This window comes from Pleurodeles waltl, chromosome 7, assembly GCF_031143425.1.
Source record: "Pleurodeles waltl isolate 20211129_DDA chromosome 7, aPleWal1.hap1.20221129, whole genome shotgun sequence".
NCBI classification, from domain to species: domain Eukaryota; kingdom Metazoa; phylum Chordata; class Amphibia; order Caudata; family Salamandridae; genus Pleurodeles; species Pleurodeles waltl.
This window is the reverse complement of record NC_090446.1, coordinates 1,496,190,815-1,496,212,232: the sequence shown is the minus strand read 5'-3', so window position 1 is coordinate 1,496,212,232 and position 21,418 is coordinate 1,496,190,815. Positions and strand designations below refer to the sequence as shown.

Here is a 21,418-nt window from a genome sequence, read left to right as displayed (position 1 = left end):
GGAAAGCCCTAACAACACAATTCTAACCATGCATCCTACATGTAGCAGCTTCAAACCTGTGTGGGTAAGCGCCGCAATGATCCACATATAGGCAGTAAGAGCTACACAAATGTGACAACACGGTACTAAAATATGTAAGAGTGACGATCCACAGGGCCCTCCATTATGTGATATCGGAGATAAAATCTTGCTTGGGTTGTGACTGAGAGCAGACAGTGAAGGCATCGCCCTACGTATACTACACTGCAACAATTTCACTGGTTTTGCATAGAAGTGCAACATTAAAGTACATCACATGCCTAAAATAGAGAATGGAAAGTGTTACTTATTCAGTAGACATCTGTTTGTGGCATGTAGTGCTGTAGATTCCCATGCTTTGCATAAGTCCGCCATCTAGTGTTGGGCTCGGAGTGTTACAAGTTGTTTTTCTTCTTAGAATATTTTTGAGTCAAGAGTTCGAGTGATTCCTCCTCTCAGTGATACTGCGCATGGGCATCGAGTCCTTTGTTAGATTGTTTTCCCACAGGCGGGTGAAGAGTGTATCTATATATATAAGCAGATAGTAAACAAAAGAGACGTCCATGCAATGTATATACATATTCACAATATGTTGTACTACAATGACCAAAGGCATCCACGGAGGAGGGTTGGCACATGTGAAACTAGAGGACTACATGCCACAAACAGATGTCTACTGGATAAGTAAACTTTTCCGTTCGATGGCACGTGTAGCTGTAGATACACATGCTTTGCATAGACCTTAAAGCAGTCCCCTTCCAAATAAGCGGTGTCAGCCTGTAGGAGTTGGAGTAGCTTGAAATAATGTCCTAAGGACTGCTTGGCCCACATTTGCTTGTTGACGAGCTAGAAAATCTACATAGTAGTGTTCAGTAAACGTGTGTGGTGTAGCAGCTTTTAAAATATCTGCTATTGGAATGTTTCCTACAAAGGCCATAGATGCACCTTTTTTCCTGGTAGAGTGTGCTCCAGGAGTTACTGGTAGTTGTCTTTTGGCTTTAGGATAACAAGTTTGGATATACTTGACTATCCATCTAGCTAATCCATTCTTTGAAATTGGGTTACCCTTGTGAGGCATTGAAAAAGCTACAAATAGTTGTTTTGAGTTCCTAAAACTATTTGTCCTGTCAATGTAATACATGAGAGCACTTTTAACATCTAGAGTATGGAGAGCTCTTTCAGCGACTGAATCTGGCTGTGGGAAGAAGACTGGCAACTCCACTGTTTGATTAATATGAAATGGTGAAACTACTTTAGGAAGAAATTTCGGATTTGTTCTAAGTACTATTTTGTCTTTATGTACGTGGAAGAAGGGTGCCTCTAACGTGAATGCTTGTACTTCACTAACTTTTCTTAAAGGAGTTATAGCTACTAAAAAAGAAACCTTCCATGAAAGGAACTGTAAAGCACAGGAGTGCATGGGTTCAAATGGTGGACCCATAAGTCTAGTAAGTACAATGTTAAGGTTCTGTAGAGGAGCTGGAGGAACTCTGGGTAGAATAACTCTCTTAAGGCCTCCATAAATGCCTTAATTACAGGAAATCTAAATAGAGAGATGTTGTTTATTTTGGAGGTAAGCAGCTATGGCTGCTAAACGAAGTCTAACAGAAGAGTATGCTAGATTTGCCTTTTGCAAATGTAGGAAATAACAGATAATGTCTTGTACTGAGGGTTTAGGTGTATCACTATTTTTAGGTTGACAACAGTATACAAAATGTTTCCATTTAGCAGCATAACACTGTCTATTTGTAGGTTTGCGTGCTTCTTTAAAAATGTCCATACATTCAGAAGGACGTTGTAAGTAACCAAACTCTATGACTTCAGGAGCCATATATCAAGATTGAGTGCTTTGGGGTTTAGATGTCGGATTTGACCTCTCTTTTGAAACTAAAGATCTGGGCTGTTTCGAAGTTTGTGATGTGGAACCACCGACAGATCCAACAGCGTATTAGAAATGGTATGAGTGGGAGAGGTGGAAAAGCGTAAGCAAATATCCCTGACAAATTCATCCATACAGCACTGCCTTTGGACTGAGTGTGTAGGTATCTGGATGCAAAGTTTTGGCATTTTGAGTTTTCTGCGGTGGTAAAGAGATCTATTTCTGGTGTTCCCCACAATTGAAAGTATTAGTGAAGTACCTGTGGGTGAATTTCCCACTTGTGGACTTGTTGCTGCGTCCTGTTTCATAGGTCCGCTAATTGATTGACCATTCCTGGGAGATCTTCTGACAATAATTGAATGCGATTGTGAGTTGACACTTCCTAATTGCCTGAGCTAGAAGGGACAATTGCAACGAGTGTATTCCCCCCTTTTTGCAGATAATACATTGTTGTCATATTGTCTGTACGGACAAACACTATCTTGTGTGAGATTTGTGTAAAAATGCTCTGAGTGCTAGAAAGACTGCTAGCAGTTCCAACTAATGGATGCGATGAGTCTGTTGAATAGGATCCCATTTCCCCTGTATGGTGAGGTTGTTGAGGTGAGCCCCCAACCTGTCTGTTATGCATCTGCTGTGAGAGTGATCTGAGGTACAGGGTCCGGAAAGGGCCGCCCTTTTGAAAAGCTGGTGGGATTCCACCATTGCAGAGAGCGGCGAGTCTGGCGGTCTAACAATACTAGATGCTGAAGATGACCTGTGACAGACCACTGTTGAAAGAGGCCCTGTTGCAATGGATGCATGTGTAGTCTTGCATGGGGAACTATGGCTATACAAGAAGCCATCATTCCCAGCAGCTGTAGCACTAGCTTCAAGTATGATTCTCCTGTGATTTAGAGATGAGATTTTGAAAAGCTTGAATCCTTATTGGGTTTGGATATGCTAATGCTGACTCAGTGTTCAGAATTGCTCCCTGAGAAAGCTGCATTTGTGATGGTTGAAGATGAGATTTGAGGTAATTTATTGTGAACCCCAAATTGTGTAGAATATTGAAAGTGTACTGAGTGTGTTCCTGGCAAGGTTGAATTGTATTGGCCTTTATGAGCCAGTCGCCTAGATATGGGAAAACATGTATGTGTGGTCTTCTTAGATATGCTGCTGCTACTGCCAAGCATTTGTGAATACCCTTGGAGCTGTTGTTACTCCGAATGGTAGTACCTTGAATTGTAAGTGCTTTCTTGCAATGACAAATCTTAGATATTTGCGATGTGTTGGATGCATGGGAATGTGGAAATAAGCATCTTTGAGATCCATTGCTGTCATGTAATCCCCTTGCTGTAATAGGGGAAAAACACCTTGCAGGGTGACCATATGGAAATGCTCTGAGAGTATGTATAGATGGAGAGGTCTGAGATCTAAAATTGGGTCTTAATGAACGGTCCTTTTTGGGTATGAGGAAGTAAAGAGAATATACTTCTGACCCTTTTGGGGGTGTATGTACTGGTTCTATAGCCCCTTTGAGAAGAAGGGACTGTATTTTCTCCTTCAACGGAATGGGATGGTCTTGAGAAAGTCTGTGGGAACGAGGAGAAATGTTTGGTGGAGTGGATATGAGTTCTAGACAATAGCCATGTTGGATAATTGATAGAACCCACTGATCTGCAGAGATGTTGTACCATTGTGGATAAAAGTTTTCCTCCCACGGGAGATGCATGCACTGTGGGGATTTGTAAGAAGTCACTGTTTTGTTGAGGTGGAGGAACCACTGGAAGCAGATGTTTTTTCTCTTCCTCTATTATTAGATGCCCTGTGAGAACTTCTTCATGAACCTCTGTTACTGACGTGTGACCCCTGTTCCTGTTGCCAGGTGGATGGGTCTGTGGTTGATGGTTTGAAACCACCTCTAAATTGTGGCCTACGAAAGCTGCCTCTAGTGAGTGTGGTGTATAGCGCACCCATAACTTTAGCCGTTTCGGAGTCTTTCTTAAGCTTCTCTATGGTGGTATCCACCTCTGGTCCACATAAATGCTCCTTATCAAAGGGCATGTTTAATACAGTTTGCTGTAACTTGGGTTTAAAACCTGAAGATCTTAACCATGCATGTCTCTTGATTACTATGCTGGCGTTGACACCCTTGCTGCTGCATCATCTGCATCAGTAGCGCATCTAATTGCGTTATTAGAGGTAGCCTGTCCTTCTGCTACTATTTGTTGCCCTCTTTTCTGATGCTCCGGTGGAAGATACTGCAACATCTCTTCCATCTCATCCCAGTGGGCCCTGTCATACGTTGCCAGAAGTGCCCGGGAATTTGCAATCCTCCAGTGGTTCGCAGCCTGAGTAGCCACTCTTTTACCTGCTGTATCTAATAGTTTACTTTCTTTGTCTGAAGGAGGAGCATTTCCTGTAGACTGACTATTGGCATGTTTTCTTGCCGCACTTACAACTATCGAGTCGGTGGTAATTGTGTTCTAATAAAAACTGGATCAGACGGTGCAGGTTTGTACTTTTTATCAACCCTGGGTATAATTATCCTTGCCTGGTCGGGTTACTTAAAAATGCCTGTAGCATGTCTAAGCATGCCTGGAAGCATAGGGAGACATTGGTACTCTTTGTGCGTCGATGTCAAGGTATTAAACAGAAAATCCTCTTCAATGGCATCCATATGCAACTATACATTGTGATACGCAGCTGCCCTAGCTATCACTTGATTGTAAGCAGTGGTATCTTCAGGGGGAGATGGCCTCGCTGGGTATAAATCTGGGTCATTAGGGAGAATGGGATCAGGATCATATAGATCTCATGGGTCTCCATCTTCTTGAAACTTACTTAAGTCATCCCTCTGAGGTGATGCGGATGATATCTGCGGAGAGAACTGTGTATGTGAGGGTGGTGGTGGGGTAGAAGGAAGAAAAGGAGAATGTGGTGGTGAAGATAGGATGTTGTGTAGCCTTTTCTACGTCCTTCTCTTTTAGAACTTCCTTAGGTGGAGGCCCAGCATCCAAAGTTTCCTTTTAGTTCTTACAAGAGGAGAGGCTATGACCCTTCCTGTTTCCTTCTGTGTGTGAAGTTTGCATTGCTTAGCATCCATAACCTCTAATACAGGTTGTATTGCAGATGATTTCTCAGTAACTGCAGAATGTTTACTGCTGGCAGTTTTCAATTCTGAAGGTTTCGACATGGAATGCTTGACTTGGACCGAAAATGTCGCCTCCGAAAGTGGTGTTCATTTTTTTGACTTCGAGGTGGAAATGTCCGATTTTTGACTCGATACCCAAACAGATATAGCAGCCTGTTTGGTCGATGCTGAATGCAATTTCGTCTTTAGATTCGGTGCTGAACCTGAAGGTTGGTCATCCGCATGTATTTTTCGGCTCCGACCATGGCCCGAGGGCAGTGGAGGACCGATGACCAATGCAGGAGTCTTTTTAATTGTCTTTCTTTGGTGTGATGGGGCTGATGTACTCACGTACTGCACCAGTGGTATAATGAACTGACTGTCGACATCAGAGTTTTGATCCAAGTATGAATCTGTAATGGATACGGTTGTGTGCTGTCCTACTTCTTCCTGCACATGCTCTTCTCCAAAGATGTTAGGTGTGTCTTCTGTCGACTTGGACACCATCTCCAATCGTCACGCTCTTTGGTCCTGGAGAGTCTGCTTTGATCAAAATGATCTACAAGCGTTGCAGTTCTCTTCGCTGGGTTCCAGAGACAGGCACAGATTACACATCAAATGCTGGTCGCTGTAGGGAAATTTGGTGTGACATGGAGGACAGAATCGAAACGGAGTTCGTTCCATCAGCCTAACATCGTTTGAGTACAGTGTGTCAAAGTAGGCCCTAGAATGGCATGGTCGCCCCTAAGGGAGTGAAATCGACCCCGACGGTCGAAATTGGATCGACTATGAAGAGTAGAAAACGCAATCAAAACTATACTGACGTTTATAGAAAGTTAGAATAAAGCTGAGACGATACCGAACAGAGATCCACCGGAGCAGAAGAAACCTGTCTGCACCCAACAGCGGAAAGAAAATAATCCAACAAAGGGCTCCATGCCCAGAAGCAGTATCACCGAGAGAAGAAGTCGCTCAAACTCGCACAATATTAAACTAGGAATACCACAGGATAATGTGTCAAAACCATAGCATCATCACAGAAATACTGCCCTGTACTGTGCAAAAAGCACAGCATTAGAAAGGATATGCCACATTATCATTACAGGCCTACAGCACTATGAGGCCAACATCTCAGCATTACTGTGGGAATACTGTAGTGCACTGTACAATACTGCGCTATACCAGGCCTTATCCTCATCATCACATAGGAATACTGCCACAACACTGCACTATAAATGATAAATCACAGACACAGCATCACCACATGAGAATACCACAGAGCATCTATTTCAGAGCATTACAATAGCATGTTATACACTGGTGAGACCAGCAGTGGTGTACCAGCGAAAGGTGGCAGCCTCCTTGGATGCTCTAGCACAGAACTTCACGTTCTGTTTTTGAGTCCATGCCGGGAGCCCCACAAGTAGCAAACAGAAGGGAGAGAGACAGAAGGGGCAAACAAAAAGGATAGCATAGGAGATCCCACCTGCACCTTAATGTGGACTCTCTAACCTTGTGATCCTACGGTGAACGTTTAAGGGGAAGCGCAAGAGCCGTCTCGCCTTGCGTATGGTGGACCACTTTCCATTATCACTTTGCAGAGCACTTTGAGTGCCTAATCACGCTTTGTGTGTATGCAGAGGCCACTTGAGTGTACAGGGACTCAGAAGACATTAGTTGGGGAATGGGAGGGTTATGGTTTATGAGTCCATTCCATAACCTACTCCTCTAAATAAAATGTGAGTGCCAGATATTGTACTCACAGAGTCTGATTACTGTGATATACTCTATTTGGGTCCCAACCCCTTGCCCACCGATTGGAGTAAGCCTTGACTGCTCGCTACTGCCACCTTTGGAAAGACAAGCTTACAACACGGAAATGAAATTGTCGTAAGGTTTCTACCGCCAATGGTAAGCAATGGCATCCACCATGGATACTATGAAGTCACCGCATGTGGCCCCACAACTAAAGACAAGGTCTCACAATCTGCCCCTGTCTTTTTCCAGTTATATGAAGATGTTGTGAGGGCTTAAAAACATGCACAATAAAGGTAGCGAGTACTTTAAAAACACACCTTCATAGTGCCCGTAACAAGGTGGGCAGTTCACTGGGATGGGCAGACAACACGCATGTAAGATTGGATTTACCACAGTTTAATTGGGGGGGGGGGTTGGGTGGATGATCTGTTGCATAGTATCACTTAGTAAAAGTACTGTGTGAAACTCTTGCTGGTGCGGCAGCCTAGTGTGGTCACATCTCGAAGTTTAATTTTCTGTCTTCTGCAGTGGTCCCTATAGCTCAACTCTGCACCAACACAGAGTAGCAAACATATTACTGAAGCATGTAAACCAGCGGTTCCTAGCTTCCTGAGTTCTGTTGACCCCCACTGAATCATTATTGGGATCCGGGGACCCCCACTTAGTCATCATTGGAAGCTAGGGACCTCGAGCCCAAACAATTTCTAAGATTGTAACCTCAAACAAATAAAAAAAATACATCAAACAAATAATCAAATATTGAAATATTTTGTGTACTTCACAATGAGATATAGAAAGAGAATTCACAGTTTGAATTTTGCTTCTTTTTATATATACCTTATTAATTGTAATGTGTAGATTTTAATATTTTACTAATTTTAATAATATTAAATTTGCAGACCACCTGACTAGCCTTCGCGGGCCCCAAGGGGTCCTTGGGTCATAGGTTAAGAACGAATGATACAAACAAGTGGGAGGGCACGTTAGTTAGTGCCCTGCCACTGTTATCCAAAGTCACCACATTTTTTTAACATTTTAAGCAAAAGGAGAAAATGACCAGTGATTTAGCACTTGATCTCTCTGCCAACTTGTAAATGTTCTGTGAGCTAACAGTGGGCCTTGAATCAGAAGTGACTAGCAGATCCGCGGTTACACCTCTTTTGCATAACTATTTAAACACCCTAACTGGGTCTCTTCATCCCATGTACAACCAAAACCGACCCCTCCCCAGCAGCAACTTTACATAATTTTTCGTCCCCACTGCATTTACAGCTTCGACTTTCACAGTCATGTTCTTTCCATTCCAACTGACCCTCGAATACACAGTCTCGTGCCCACGTGAGAGGGGGCAACTTTTTGCGGTCACTACAATATTCTGCTCCATTGAAGACACCCATTCTCAGCCCAAGGTTTCTGCTTTCCTGATACTTTTGTTTTGACTTTTAACTGAGCTAAGCTTCACCACAAATGCCTCTGATAGTACTAGTCAAACACCGGCTGCTTCTCTCTAGAAGCCAACCTCTGGAGATCTTTAACTGACATCCACAGGACTGTCAGTAGTTTTAGGGGGCTTTGGTGAACAAATTCATCTGCCGCACTCTGTGCATTCCTTCTGTTTTTGCCGGGTGCCGGGAGCACCTAATTCGAATTATAAAAACAAAACTTTCACAGTAAGAGAATAACATTTTTAATGTGACGTCTTCACACTCACATAGGGATTTTGGGCCAGATGTACCAATGTCCTGAATTGCGACTCGCAAATTGCGAGTCGCAATTCAGGATGCAGGATGGTGTCCCCGACACCATCTGCGACTCGCAAGGGGGTCGCAAAGGCCCACCTCATTAATATTAATGAGGTGGGTCGCAATTTGCGACCCCCTTGTGTGAGAAGGTAGCCTCTTTCTAGCCTTGTTACCCCCACTTTTGGCCTGTTTGTGAGTGTATGTCAGGGTGTTTGTCACTGTTTTCACTGTCTCACTGGGATCCTGATAGCCAGGCCTCAGTGCTCATAGTGAAAACACCATGTTTTCAGTATGGTTGTTATGTGTCACTGGGATCCTGCTAGTCAGGACCCCAGTGCTCATAGGTTTGTGGCCTATATGTATGTGTCACTGGGACCCTGTCACACAGGGCCCCAGTGCTCATAGGTGTGCATGTATATGTTCCCTGTGTGGTGCCTAACTGTCTCACTGAGGCTCTGCTAACCAGAACCTCAGTGGTTATGCTCTCTCATTACTTTCAAATTGTCACTAACAGGCCAGTGACCATTTTTACCAATTTACATTGGCTTACTGGAACACCCTTATAATTCCCTAGTATATGGTACTAAGGTACCCAGGGTATTGGGGTTCCAGGAGATCCCTATGGGCTGCAGCATTTCTTTTGCCACCCATAGGGAGCTCTGACAATTCTTACACAGGCCTGCCACTGCAGCCTGAGTGAAATAACGTCCACGTTATTTCACAGCCATTTTACACTGCACTTAAGTAACTTATAAGTCACCTATATGTCTAACCTTTACCTGGTAAAGGTTAGGTGCACAGTTACTTAGTGTGAGGGCACCCTGGCACTAGCCAAGGTGCCCCCACATTGTTCAGAGCCAATTCCCTGAACTTTGTGAGTGCGGGGACACCATTACACGCGTGCACTACATATAGGTCACTACCTATATGTAGCTTCACCATGGTAACTCCGAATATGGCCATGTAACATGTCTATGATCATGGAATTGCCCCCTCTATGCCATCCTGGCATTGTTGGTACAATTCCATGATCCCAGTGGTCTGTAGCACAGACCCTGGTACTGCCAGACTGCCCTTCCTGGGGTTTCACTGCAGCTGCTGCTGCTGCCAACCCCTCAGACAGGCAGCTGCCCTCCTGGGGTCCAGCCAGGCCTGGCCCAGGATGGCAGAACAAAGAACTTCCTCTGAGAGAGGGTGTGACACCCTCTCCCTTTGGAAAATGGTGTGAAGGCAGGGGAGGAGTAGCCTCCCCCAGCCTCTGGAAATGCTTTGTTGGGCACAGATGTGCCCAATTCTGCATAAGCCAGTCTACACCGGTTCAGGGACCCCTTAGCCCCTGCTCTGGCGCGAAACTGGACAAAGGAAAGGGGAGTGACCACTCCCCTGACCTGCACCTCCCCTGGGAGGTGTCCAGAGCTCCTCCAGTGTGCTCCAGACCTCTGCCATCTTGGAAACAGAGGTGCTGCTGGCACACTGGACTGCTCTGAGTGGCCAGTGCCACCAGGTGACGTCAGAGACTCCTGCTGATAGGCTCCTTCAGGTGTTAGTAGCCTTTCCTCTCTCCTAGGTAGCCAAACCCTCTTTTCTGGCTATTTAGGGTCTCTGTCTCTGGGGAAACTTCAGATAACGAATGCATGAGCTCAGCCGAGTTCCTCTGCATCTCCCTCTTCACCTTCTGATAAGGAATCGACCGCTGACCGCACTGGAAGCCTGCAAACCTGCAACATAGTAGCAAAGACGACTACTGCAACTCTGTAACGCTGATCCTGCCGCCTTCTCAACTGTTTTCCTGCTTGTGCATGCTGTGGGGGTAGTCTGCCTCCTCTCTGCACCAGAAGCTCCGAAGAAATCTCCCGTGGGTCGACGGAATCTTCCCCCTGCAACCGCAGGCACCAAAAAGCTGCATTACCGGTCCCTTGGGTCTCCTCTCAGCACGACGAGCGAGGTCCCTCGAATTCAGCGACACCGTCCAAGTGACCCCCACAGTCCAGTGACTCTTCAGCCCAAGTTTGGTGGAGGTAAGTCCTTGCCTCACCTCGCTGGGCTGCATTGCTGGGAACCGCGACTTTGCAAGCTACTCCGGCCCCTGTGCACTTCCGGCGGAAATCCTTCGTGCACAGCCAAGCCTGGGTCCACGGCACTCTAACCTGCATTGCACGACTTTCTAAGTTGGTCTCCGGCGACGTGGGACTCCTTTGTGCAACTTCGGCGAGCACCGTTTCACGCATCCTCGTAGTGCCTGTTTCTGGCACTTCTCCGGGTGCTACCTGCTTCAGTGAGGGCTCTTTGTCTTGCTCGACGTCCCCTCTCTCAGCAGGTCCAATTTGCGACCTCCTGGTCCCTCCTGGGCCCCAGCAGCGTCCAAAAACACCAAACGCACGATTTGCATGTAGCAAGGCTTGTTGGCGTCCATCCGGCGGGAAAACACATCTGCACGACTCTCCAAGGCGTGGGGGATCCATCCTCCAAAGGGGAAGTCTCTAGCCCTTGTCGTTCCTGCAGTATTCACAGTTCTTCAGCCTAGTAAGAGCTTCTTTGCACCAACCGCTGGCATTTCTTGGGCATCTGCCCATCTCCGAGCTGCTTGTGACTTTTGGACTTGGTCCCCTTGTTCCACAGGTACCCTCAGACAGGAATCCATCGTTGTTGCATTGCTGATTTGTGTTTTCCTTGCATTCTCCCTCTAACACGACTATTTTGTCCTTAGGGGAACTTTGGTGCACTTTGCACTCACTTTTCAGGGTCTTGGGGAGGGTTATTTTGCTAACTCTCACTATTTTCTAATAGTCCCAGCGACCCTCTACAAGGTCACATAGGTTTGGGGTCCATTCGTGGTTCGCATTCCACTTCTGGAGTATATGGTTTGTGTTGCCCCTATCCCTATGTTTCCCCATTGCATCCTATTGTAACTATACATTGTTTGCACTGTTTTCTAAGACTATACTGCATATTTTTGCTATTGTGTATATATATCTTGTGTATATTTCCTATCCTCTCACTGAGGGTACACTCTAAGATACTTTGGCATATTGTCATAAAAATAAAGTACCATTATTTTTAGTATAACTGTGTATTGTGTTTTCTTATGATATTGTGCATATGACACCAAGTGGTACTGTAGTAGCTTCACACGTCTCCTAGTTCAGCCTAAGCTGCTCTGCTAAGCTACCATTATCTATCAGCCTAAGCTGCTAGACACCCTATACACTAATAAGGGATAACTGGGCCTGGTGCAAGGTGCAAGTACCCCTTGGTACTCACTACAAGCCAGTCCAGCCTCCTACATTGGTTGTGCAGCGGTGGGATAAGTGCTTTGAGACTACTTACCACTCTTGTCATTGTACTTTTCATGAGAGAAAAATATACAAAACAAGGTCAGTGTATATACACATAGCCAAAAAGTTTTGCATTTCCTCTTTTCACTCTTTTCTAAGTGCTGAAAAGTACTTCTAAACTTTCAAAAAGTTCTTAAAAGTTTAAAAAGTTTTTTTCTGTCTTTCCAAAAAGTTCTAAAAACTTTTTTCTCTTTGTCTATCACTTTAACTCTCTCTAAAAAATGTCTGGCACAGGCCAAAAAGTTGAACTGTCCAAACTTGCATATGATCACCTTAGCTGGAAAGGAGCAAGGAGTCTCTGCATAGAGAGAGGTTTGAGTGTAGGGAAGAATCCTTCCTTAGAACTGTTAATTAATATGCTTAGAGTACAGGATAAGGCCATAAGTGCCCAATCTGTAGAAAAAGTAGCTAATGGTTCTCAATCTGATCCAGGGACTCCCCCAGGAAAAGGTTCAGGAAAGAAACTTCTCAGCCTGCCCATTACTAGACAGTCTAGCATAGTTGGTACAGAGGTTGAATCACATCATACTGATGATGTGCTCTCACATTATGCTGGTAGCCAAGCTGTTAGGGTGCCCTTTGTAAGGGACAGGTCTCCTTCTGTTCATTCCCATCATACCTCTGTATCTAGAAATGTCCCTCCCACCCACCCTGATGACAGATTGTTAGAAAGGGAGCTCAATAGATTGAGAGTGGAACAAACCAGACTGAAGCTCAAGAAGCAACAGCTGGATTTGGATAGACAGTCTTTAGAAATAGAGAGGGAAAGACAGAAGTTGGGTTTAGATACCCATGGTGGCAGCAGCAGTATTCCCCATAGTCATCCTGCAAAAGAGCATGATTCCAGGAATCTGCACAAGATAGTTCCCCCTTATAAGGAGGGGGATGACATTAACAAGTGGTTTGCTGCACTTGAGAGGGCCTGTGTTGTACAGGATGTCCCTCAAAGGCAGTGGGCTGCTATCCTATGGCTATCATTTAGTGGAAAGGGTAGGGATAGACTCCTTACTGTGAAAGAAAGTGATGCCAATAATTTTACAGTTCTTAAGAATGCACTCCTGGATGGTTATGGCTTAACCACTGAACAGTACAGGATAAAGTTCAGAGAGACCAAAAAGGAGTCTTCACAAGACTGGGTTGATTTCATTGACCATTCAGTGAAGGCCTTGGAGGGGTGGTTACATGGCAGTAAAGTTACTGATTATGAAAGCCTGTATAACACAATCCTGAGAGAGCATATACTTAATAATTGTGTGTCTGATTTGTTGCACCAGTACCTGGTAGACTCTGATCTGACCTCTCCCCAAGAATTGGGAAAGAAGGCAGACAAATGGGTCAGAACAAGGGTGAACAGAAAAGTTCATACAGGGGGTGACAAAGATGGCAATAAGAAGAAAGATGGTGAAAAATCTCAAGATAAGCATGGGGATAAGGGTAAAACCAAAGATCCCACTTCAAATCTTAAACACTCTTCAGAGGGTGGGGATAAAACTAATTCTTCCTCTTCTTCCCAACCTGCACACATTAAAAAGCCTTGGTGCTTTGTGTGTAAAAATAGAGGCCATAGGCCAGGGGATAAGTCCTGTCCAGGTAAACCCCGTGAGCCTACCACCACTAATACATCAAGCTCTAGTGCCCCTAGCAGTAGTGGTACTAGTGGTGGGACTGCTGGCAACAGTCAAGCAAAGGGTGTAGTTGGGTTCACTTATGGGTCCATAGTGGAAACTGATGTAATCAGTCCCAAGACAGTTTCTGTCACACCTAGTGGCATTGGCCTTGCCACACTGGCTGCTTGTCCCCTTACAATGGATAAGTACAGGCAGACAGTTTCAATAAATGGTGTTGAGGCCTTGGCCTACAGGGACACAGGTGCCAGTTTCACTTTGGTGACTGAAAACCTAGTTCCTCCTGAACAACACATCATTGGACAACAGTATAAGATTATTGATGTCCATAACTCCACTAAGTTTCTTCCCTTAGCTATAATTCAGTTTAGTTGGGGTGGAGTTACGGGCCCTAAGCAGGTGGTGGTATCACCTAGCTTACCTGTAGACTGTCTCTTAGGTAATGACCTAGAGGCCTCAGGTTGGGCTGATGTAGAGTTTTATGCCCATGCAGCCATGCTGGGCATCCCTGAGGAATTGTTCCCTCTCATTTCTACTGAAATGAAAAAGCAAAGGAGAGAAGGCCTGAAAACTCAGGATCCCTCTCCATCAACAGGTAAAAAGGGTATCACAGTATCCCCTAACCACTCTACCATTCAGGATACCATTCCTGTGGTGGGAGAAACCTCTCCTGGGGTGGCACCTGTTCCAAGGGAATCATCAGCTGGCATAGCTGGACTCCCTGAGGTAGAAGTACCTCTCTGTGGGATAACTAACATTGGTGACAAAAAGAGCACCATTTTAGTTAACATGGAGCATCCCTCCAACCCTCCCAGAGAAACTTTAGTGCAGAAACCCTGTACTGCCTCACAACACTTAGGACAGCATCCCTGCCCTAGTGTGGAGCTCATAGGACAGCATCCCTGCCCTGCTCCAACTCAAGAGAAACAGCATCCCTGTTCTCTCTTCCAGCCAAATGGACAAAGTTTTTGCCCAGCTATGGCTTTTCTGAGACAGCATCCCTGTCTGGCATTTCCATCAATACAAATAGGTTCAGTGGACAATTCCCACTGCTCTAAACTAAAACTTACTGATAGAAACTCTGAAAATACATCTTCACATTGTTGCTTAGCTAAAAAACTTCAAACAGGGTGGTTTACATCCCCACAGGGAAGTAACCATATAGTGGATGATAAAGGGAGTAACCAGTCTATTGCAGAGCTACTCTCTACTTATCACCACTTAGACAATAAAGTCTCAACTGGCCAATGTTAGCCTTATTGTCCTTCGTTTGGGGGGGGGTTGTGTGAGAAGGTAGCCTCTTTCTAGCCTTGTTACCCCCACTTTTGGCCTGTTTGTGAGTGTATGTCAGGGTGTTTGTCACTGTTTTCACTGTCTCACTGGGATCCTGATAGCCAGGCCTCAGTGCTCATAGTGAAAACACCATGTTTTCAGTATGGTTGTTATGTGTCACTGGGATCCTGCTAGTCAGGACCCCAGTGCTCATAGGTTTGTGGCCTATATGTATGTGTCACTGGGACCCTGTCACACAGGGCCCCAGTGCTCATAGGTGTGCATGTATATGTTCCCTGTGTGGTGCCTAACTGTCTCACTGAGGCTCTGCTAACCAGAACCTCAGTGGTTATGCTCTCTCATTACTTTCAAATTGTCACTAACAGGCCAGTGACCATTTTTACCAATTTACATTGGCTTACTGGAACACCCTTATAATTCCCTAGTATATGGTACTAAGGTACCCAGGGTATTGGGGTTCCAGGAGATCCCTATGGGCTGCAGCATTTCTTTTGCCACCCATAGGGAGCTCTGACAATTCTTACACAGGCCTGCCACTGCAGCCTGAGTGAAATAACGTCCACGTTATTTCACAGCCATTTTACACTGCACTTAAGTAACTTATAAGTCACCTATATGTCTAACCTTTACCTGGTAAAGGTTAGGTGCACAGTTACTTAGTGTGAGGGCACCCTGGCACTAGCCAAGGTGCCCCCACATTGTTCAGAGCCAATTCCCTGAACTTTGTGAGTGCGGAGACACCATTACACGCGTGCACTACATATAGGTCACTACCTATATGTAGCTTCACCATGGTAACTCCGAATATGGCCATGTAACATGTCTATGATCATGGAATTGCCCCCTCTATGCCATCCTGGCATTGTTGGTACAATTCCATGATCCCAGTGGTCTGTAGCACAGACCCTGGTACTGCCAGACTGCCCTTCCTGGGGTTTCACTGCAGCTGCTGCTGCTGCCAACCCCTCAGACAGGCAGCTGCCCTCCTGGGGTCCAGCCAGGCCTGGCCCAGGATGGCAGAACAAAGAACTTCCTCTGAGAGAGGGTGTGACACCCTCTCCCTTTGGAAAATGGTGTGAAGGCAGGGGAGGAGTAGCCTCCCCCAGCCTCTGGAAATGCTTTGTTGGGCACAGATGTGCCCAATTCTGCATAAGCCAGTCTACACCGGTTCAGGGACCCCTTAGCCCCTGCTCTGGCGCGAAACTGGACAAAGGAAAGGGGAGTGACCACTCCCCTGACCTGCACCTCCCCTGGGAGGTGTCCAGAGCTCCTCCAGTGTGCTCCAGACCTCTGCCATCTTGGAAACAGAGGTGCTGCTGGCACACTGGACTGCTCTGAGTGGCCAGTGCCACCAGGTGACGTCAGAGACTCCTGCTGATAGGCTCCTTCAGGTGTTAGTAGCCTTTCCTCTCTCCTAGGTAGCCAAACCCTCTTTTCTGGCTATTTAGGGTCTCTGTCTCTGGGGAAACTTCAGATAACGAATGCATGAGCTCAGCCGAGTTCCTCTGCATCTCCCTCTTCACCTTCTGATAAGGAATCGACCGCTGACCGCACTGGAAGCCTGCAAACCTGCAACATAGTAGCAAAGACGACTACTGCAACTCTGTAACGCTGATCCTGCCGCCTTCTCGACTGTTTTCCTGCTTGTGCATGCTGTGGGGGTAGTCTGCCTCCTCTCTGCACCAGAAGCTCCGAAGAAATCTCCCGTGGGTCGACGGAATCTTCCCCCTGCAACCGCAGGCACCAAAAAGCTGCATTACCGGTCCCTTGGGTCTCCTCTCAGCACGACGAGCGAGGTCCCTCGAATTCAGCGACACCGTCCAAGTGACCCCCACAGTCCAGTGACTCTTCAGCCCAAGTTTGGTGGAGGTAAGTCCTTGCCTCACCTCGCTGGGCTGCATTGCTGGGAACCGCGACTTTGCAAGCTACTCCGGCCCCTGTGCACTTCCGGCGGAAATCCTTCGTGCACAGCCAAGCCTGGGTCCACGGCACTCTAACCTGCATTGCACGACTTTCTAAGTTGGTCTCCGGCGACGTGGGACTCCTTTGTGCAACTTCGGCGAGCACCGTTTCACGCATCCTCGTAGTGCCTGTTTCTGGCACTTCTCCGGGTGCTACCTGCTTCAGTGAGGGCTCTTTGTCTTGCTCGATGTCCCCTCTCTCAGCAGGTCCAATTTGCGACCTCCTGGTCCCTCCTGGGCCCCAGCAGCGTCCAAAAACACCAAACGCACGATTTGCGTGTAGCAAGGCTTGTTGGCGTCCATCCGGCGGGAAAACACATCTGCACGACTCTCCAAGGCGTGGGGGATCCATCCTCCAAAGGGGAAGTCTCTAGCCCTTGTCGTTCCTGCAGTATTCACAGTTCTTCAGCCTAGTAAGAGCTTCTTTGCACCAACCGCTGGCATTTCTTGGGCATCTGCCCATCTCCGAGCTGCTTGTGACTTTTGGACTTGGTCCCCTTGTTCCACAGGTACCCTCAGACAGGAATCCATCGTTGTTGCATTGCTGATTTGTGTTTTCCTTGCATTCTCCCTCTAACACGACTATTTTGTCCTTAGGGGAACTTTGGTGCACTTTGCACTCACTTTTCAGGGTCTTGGGGAGGGTTATTTTGCTAACTCTCACTATTTTCTAATAGTCCCAGCGACCCTCTACAAGGTCACATAGGTTTGGGGTCCATTCGTGGTTCGCATTCCACTTCTGGAGTATATGGTTTGTGTTGCCCCTATCCCTATGTTTCCCCATTGCATCCTATTGTAACTATACATTGTTTGCACTGTTTTCTAAGACTATACTGCATATTTTTGCTATTGTGTATATATATCTTGTGTATATTTCCTATCCTCTCACTGAGGGTACACTCTAAGATACTTTGGCATATTGTCATAAAAATAAAGTACCATTATTTTTAGTATAACTGTGTATTGTGTTTTCTTATGATATTGTGCATATGACACTAAGTGGTACTGTAGTAGCTTCACACGTCTCCTAGTTCAGCCTAAGCTGCTCTGCTAAGCTACCATTATCTATCAGCCTAAGCTGCTAGACACCCTATACACTAATAAGGGATAACTGGGCCTGGTGCAAGGTGCAAGTACCCCTTGGTACTCACTACAAGCCAGTCCAGCCTCCTACACCTTGCGACTTGCGGCACTCACAGGGATGGTGGCCTGCTGGAGACAGCAGACCTCCATGTCTGTGACTGCTTTTAAATAAAGCAGTTTTTTTTTTTTGTAATGCAGCCCGTTCTCCTTAACGGAAAACGAGATGCATTACAAAACGAAAAAATGAAACGTGTCAGTTTCATTTTTTCAGAGTCGCCTGCTCTGAAAAATGTTTTCAAGGCCATTCACAAAGGGTAAAGGGTCCCATGGGGACCACTTCCCTTTTGCGACTGGGTTACCACCAGTGTGACACTGGTGGTTGCTGCAACTGCTTTGCGACCGCGTTCGCGGTCACAAAGCAATGCAGCATTGCGCTGCGACTCGCAAGAAGGAAGGGGAACACTCCTTCCTATTTGCGACTCGCAGTCCCGTTTTGCGAGTCGGTAACCAGGTTACCAACTCTCAAAATGGGAACTGGCCATCGCAATGTGGGTTTTGCAGGTCGCAAACAGTGAAATTCACTGTTTGCGACTTGAAAAACCTTTGCTACATCTGACCCTGTGTTCCTTATTTTAATGTCTCTTTCTATAACGCGTATCAGATCCCTACTGTGGAACCCCCAGTCTGTGCGCACTCCTGTGTTAATCTTTGTGGCAGTGCAAGCTTCACAAAGCTTACACCAAAACCTTCACCCCTTCAGTAGAATAAGGTAATAAACAAAAATGGGATATTTAGTACATCACGTGTCCCACTCATAGAAAGTACAGTAAACCTCTTCCTACTTAACCTTACAAAATCTAGATGTAAAGCATGCCTTAATGCGCAACACACACAGGGGCTTTTTACATTAACCACCAACCCAGGACTATTGGCTTTGCTAGTGCTATTACCTGAGTTGCTCCTGTGGTGACCAGTGCTTATTGGTGTTTCAAGACCTTGTCACTGGGCCCTGTAAAAACACAAAAAATAGACTAAATGAAACAGTTTCAATTGTTTGTTTCAAAATGTAGAAACCACACAACCTCTAAATATTAGGTAATTACAGAGCATTAAATCTACAGTGTTATTGAAAAAACAGCAGTGTACCAAATCAGTGGCATACTAAAATATTATTAATGAGCACCAAATACAAAGCAATACTGTAGGATTATCAATGTATTTCAAATAAACAGAATTTCTATGGGATGGATAATCAGTATGTCCTAAATCCAACCAATTTCTTTAGAATTGTCATCATGTATTCAAGGTAGAGCAACAGTTGCTTTTTACAATCGTCTTAATACAGGACAGTGCTACAATATTACCAATGTGTGCTGGATTGCATATTTTATTATACAATTCTAGGCATGTATACAATCCAGAGCTCAGGTATAAGATTATCAATATGCAGAAAACCAAGGTTATTAGTATAGTATTAGCAAGGTGGACTAAATCCAAAACATTCTTAAAGGATTGTCACATGTACCAAACCTATGACATTCACAAAGGAAAGTTAATGTCTACCAAATTATGAACATTACCATAGAAATGTCAAAATTTACAAATCTGGAGAATTATTATGGTATCCTCACTTTATTAAAATTAGGTCCCTGAGCAAGAAAAAAAATACTAACAAGCACCAAATCCATATAATTGCTATAGGATGATAAATATGTAACATATTTAGATCACTATTCTTGAATTATGTATTTTTTTTAAATTAATATAACAATATCATCAAATAATGAATTCAAAACATGGCCTAAGGTTGTCAATGTGTATCAAATCTACAGCAGCACTATAGGATGTTTGCTATATACCAAATACAGTGTATTAATACCGTCTTATCAACATGCGCCAAATGCAAAGGATTCGCTATAGAATTATCAATGAATCTGTAACCCAAGGTTATCTTACGGAACTGTCAACGTATACGAAATTGTGGAATATCTACACGTAGCGAATCCAGGGTCACTGCAAGTTTGTTAATCTGCACACCATATCCAAATCATTACAACAGGATTATCAATGTGTATCAAATACAGAACATTACAAAATGTTTTTTTTTAATTAGTTGTAAATCTTGAGCACTGTTAACTGAGTATTTAATGCGTTAGCAATCCCGAGCATTACTAATGGATGACTAATATTCACTAAAACCAGAGGATAAGTATCAGATTTACAACATGCAACGGATCCAACTGATTGCTATAGGAATACCATTCTGTAGCGCATCTACAATACTGCAAAGGATTAACAACATAGAACAATTCAGAAGCATTTGCGATATTAGATACATTGTGCGGCTACTAAATTATCATCCGAACTGTACATACTTTGCTACATAATTATCAACGTGCCCCAAATCCAGATCATTTTTACAGGATAATCAACATGTGTTTAATTTATATTAATAATTCTTGATTATCAGCAGGTTTTAAATCTATGGCATTAGTTAAGCATTGACAACATGAATAAATTCCAAAGCAGTCTACTAGGTTTATAAATATGAACCAAATGCATAGCATTCATGTTGGATCCCAACAGCAGGCACCAAAAGCATAGAAATATTAGAGAGGAATAGGGTCACCCAGGGTATAACTATACTGCCCAATGGCCCACATTATGAAACATTCACAGAGTAGGCTATATTTAAGAAATACATGAAAAACAAGCGCTTCTCACCACAACAGAGTAATTCACCACTGGAAAAGCCATGGAGTGTCAAAGAACTCTGCTCAATAGTTCATCAGTAGTAACTCAATGGTGTGACAAAAAACCAATCAGGTCACTTCTACTGAGTAGCACATTGTTATGAAAGATATTGACTTCAACCCTCTGTTGGGCATCTCCATTAAGTAGAACATCAGTAGGAAAATTATGGTGCAACAACAAACCTCTGGCCAATAAAGCCAATGTGTAGAAGAAAGGCTAAAAATACAAGTTCATGCCAAAAAGTAATGCAGGAATCTTCCATGGAGTACAAAAGCCTTAGAAAATTCAAGGGGAATATCAAACCTCTATAAGAACCGGTCAAAAAACAGAAGGATGTAGGAAACACACAGTGCTCTAACAAACACCTACCAACACATTCATAGAGTTGAACCTTAATGTGGAATTTAAAGCGACAACAGCCATTGACTGTGACCTCATAGAGAAATACCACTGAGAAATTAATGTAGCTCCAAAGAACACTTTATAGCACCTCTTTAGAATGCATCATCATTCAGAAATCCACACAGGAGCAGCCAATCTTTGTGCAATCCCTTTATTGGGTTTAGCCCAACTAGGGAATTCAAGGTGTTCCAATGAACCATATCGCACACCAGTAGTAAACCCATGAGTCCACTGACTCCCATTGGGAAGAACACTACAAGAAAATAGACTGAGCCTCAACGAAGCACTGTCTATGATCACAGAATGAAAGGACATAACAATACATGGAGTTACAAAAGATATGTTAACAAATCAACAGACAAACCTCAATGGGAAGTGCATGAAGCTCCCTCTGTAGGAAGTAGAACGAAATCAAGAGCCACACACGGAGCCCAAACAGGCTGCTGTAGATTA

General features: G+C 44.7%; 1 long non-coding RNA gene across 2 annotated transcripts in view; it reads right to left on the bottom strand.

Moving 5' to 3' along the window:
- Positions 1 to 21,418, bottom strand: part of LOC138246570 (uncharacterized) — a 402,277-nt gene that overhangs the window by 199,718 nt on the left and 181,141 nt on the right. For both annotated transcript variants that reach the window (XR_011194309.1, XR_011194308.1), the window contains exon 3: positions 18,760 to 18,818. This is a non-coding gene — a long non-coding RNA (uncharacterized lncRNA). The remainder of the gene's footprint in view (positions 1 to 18,759; positions 18,819 to 21,418) is intronic.